The sequence below is a fragment of the Muscardinus avellanarius genome (assembly GCF_963383645.1).
Source record: "Muscardinus avellanarius genome assembly, chromosome: 11".
Taxonomy (NCBI): domain Eukaryota; kingdom Metazoa; phylum Chordata; class Mammalia; order Rodentia; family Gliridae; genus Muscardinus; species Muscardinus avellanarius.
This window is the reverse complement of record NC_137797.1, coordinates 31,258,494-31,262,062: the sequence shown is the minus strand read 5'-3', so window position 1 is coordinate 31,262,062 and position 3,569 is coordinate 31,258,494.

Genomic DNA, 3,569 nt, shown 5'->3' with positions numbered 1-3,569 from the left:
GCGCGCGACCCCTGCCCAGAACCCAGCGTCTTACTGGGCCTGGTTTCTCCAGGGATCTGGCGTGCTGCTCGCAGTTCTGCCTGGGGCCCAGAGTCCCGCGACCCGGGCCCCATCTGGCGTGCCCAGCCCGCGACCCCAGCCCAGAACCCAGCGTCTTACTTGGCCTGGTTTCTCCAGGGGTCTGGCGTGCTATGCGCAATTCGGTCTGGGGCCCAGAGTCCCGCGACCCGGGCCCCATCTGGCGTGCCCAGCCCGCGACCCCCGCCCAGAACCCAGCGTCTTACTGGGTCTGGTTTCTCCAGGGGTCTGGCGTGCTACGCGCAGTTTGGCAGGGGCCCAGAGTCCCGCGACCCGGGCCCCATCTGGCGTGCCCAGCCCGCGACCCCCGTCCAGAACCCAGCGTCTTACTGGGTCTGGTTTCTCCAGGGGTCTGGCGTGCTACGCGCAGTTCGGCCCGGGGCCCAGGGTCCCGCGACCCAGGCCCCGGCTTTTGTGCGCCGCGCGGGGATAGGTTGTTTTCTTAGTGCTGAGTTTCTTGAGTTTTCTGTATAATCTAGATATTGGTCCCCTATTGGAGGAGTAGGAGGCAAAACAATTTTCCCATTCTGTTAGCTTTTGGTTGAGGTTCTTTTTTTCCCCTTTTCTTTCATCAATGGGGTAAAACACTTATGTGGACTTACATGTACACATCGCCCTTTTAGCCCCAACCCAATTCTCACCCCATTCCCTCTCCATCCCTCCTTTTCATGCTTGGCTTAGTGGTTGATTTCGATAGGTTTAAGTACATTGTGTACTGTAGAGAATTTCCTTCTTTCCTCCTCCCATCCCCTCGTTTAGCTTGTCTTGTTTGCTCCTCTATAGGATTTCCTTTTTCATCTAGAGTTCCTCCTGATACCCATTTCTCCTTACCTTTCACATATTAGGGAAAGCATCCAATTTCTTCTTTTTTGTGACTGACTAATCTCGCTTAGCATAATGTCCTCCAGTTTGATCCATTTCCCTGAAAATGATGTAATTGGTTGTGGTTCTTGATAGTTTCCTTTGCTGTACAGAAGCCCTTTAGTTTCATGCAATCCCATGTACTGATTCACCTTATAGTTTCATGTGCCTTTCAGGTCTCGTTGAGAAAGTATTTATCTGTGCCTATGTGTTGCAGTTTTGGAGCTATGCCCTCATCAAGGAGCCTTTAGGTCTCTGGTCAAATTTCCAAGTCTTGTCGGGCATGGCGGCACACACTTTTAATCCCCGTGCTTGGGAGGCAGAGACAGGAAGATTGCACTGGGGAGCCAGCATTGCTGGCTTAAGAGACCCTGTTTCCAAATTAAAAAATATAAAATAGGTCTGGGAGTGTAGCCTGGAGGTAGAAGGGCTTCCAGGAACCCCAGTACCACACACACACACACAAAAAAAAAAAAAAAAATTCCAAGTCTTTGATTCATCTTGAATTGATCCCTGTGCATGGTGAGAAAGTGGGATTTATTTATTTCCATTTTTCTGCATATGGTTAACCAGTTTTGCCAACACCGTTTGTTGAACAGGCTATATTTTTTCATGTGTATATTTTTTGACTCTGTCAAAAATCAATTGGCTGTAAGAGTGTGGATTTGTTTCTGAGTCTTTTATTCTGTTCTATTGGTCAATGTATCTGTTTTTGTGCCAGTACCATGCTATTTTTATTACTATGGCTTTGTAGAATAGTTCAAGGTCAGGTATTGTGAGTCTTCCTGCATGGTTTTTGTTGCTCATAACTATTTTGGTTATTCTGGATTTTTTTGTTGTTCCAAATGAATTTAGGGACTTATTTTTCTATGTCTTTAAGGAATGATTTTGGTAATTTAATGGGTATTGTTTTGAATTTGTAGATCACTTTTGGAAGTATGGCTATTTTGATGATATTTATTCTGCCTCTCCATGAACATGGAAGATCATTCTATTTTCTAAGTTCTCCAATTTCTTTTTTCAATGTTTTAGGATTTTTTGTAAAGGTCTTTTACCTCCTTGCTTAAGTTTATTTCTAATTATTTTATTTTTGGGGGGTTATCCTGAGTGAACGTGTTTTCTGGATTTCTTTCTCAGTCAACTTATAGTTGCTATACAGAAGAGCTTCTGATTTTGAAAGATTAATTTTGTATTTAGACACTTTGCTGAATTTATTGATCAGTTCAATAAGCCTTTTGGTTGAGTTTCTTGGATCTTCTAAGTGTAGTATCATGTCACCTGAAAATAGTAAAAGTTTTAGTTCTTCCTTTTCTCTTTCTTTCCTTTTTTTTTTTTTTTTTTTGGTGGTACTGGGGTTCCTGGAAGCCCCTCTACCTCCGGGCTACCCTCCCAGACCTATTTTATACTTTTTTACTTTTGGAAACAGGGTCACTTAAGCCAGCGCAGCTGGCTTCGAACCTGTGCGATCCTCCTGTCTCCGCCTCCCAAGCCCAGGGATTACAAGAGTGTGCCACCACACCCAGCTTAGTTCTTCTTTTTCTATTTGTATTCCTTTGATTTCCTTTTCTTGCCTTATTGCTCCGGCTAGAGTTTCAAGTACTATATTAAAAAGAAGTGGTGATAATGGATATCTTTCTTTTGTTCCTGTTTTTAGGGGAAATTGTTGCAGGTTTCCCCATTTAATACTTTGTTGGCTATGGGCCTATTGTTGATTACCTTTTTGATGTTGAAGTATGTTCCTTCTATTCCAATTCTCTGCAGTGCTTTTAACATAAATGGATGCTAGATTTTGTCAAATGCTTTTACAACATCTACTGAAATGTTCATGTGCCATATGATCCAGCAATACCACTTCTGGGTATCTACCCAAAAGAATAGAAATCAAACTACCAAACTAATGCCTATGTATCTATGTTCATAGCTGCACAATTCGTAATTGCCAAACTATGGGACCAGCCAAGGTGTCCATCAACAGATGAATGGATTACAAAATTATGGGGTATGTACACAACATATTTTTACTCAGCCATAAAGGAAAACACGATTACAGGGAAATGGATGAAACTGGAGGACATTATGCTAAGATCATTAGTCAATGACAAAAAAAATAAGAAATTGGATGCTCTCCCTAATATGCAAAAGCTAAGGAGAAAATGGGTCATAGGAGGAACTCTATACAAAGACAGGGATACTATAGATGAGCAAAAAGGTGACCTGAAGGGATGAAAGGGGGAAAGAGGGAAATTCTCTAATGTTCATGATGTACATACAATACATATTAGTCAATTACTAAGCCAAACATGAGAAGGAGGGAGGGGAGGAAATGGGGAGAGAATTGTTTAAGGGCTAATTGGATGATATGTGAATGTATGTCTCCACCATCTTGTAATCCATTAAGATGTATGACTACAATGCATCAATAAAAATTAAAAAAAAAAGAATAGGACTTCTGCCTCCAAATTCCAGGTCTTATATCCTTGAGCTACAGCGTATTCTTCATCTTTCATGGTTTCCATATATCTTTGGATACTGCTTTTTAGAACCCTCTTCACCACGCCCAGCTCCAGACAGACGCTTCTGCCATGTGTCATACATTCAAGCCTTTAATTTTGCCCTCAGCCTGTTGACTG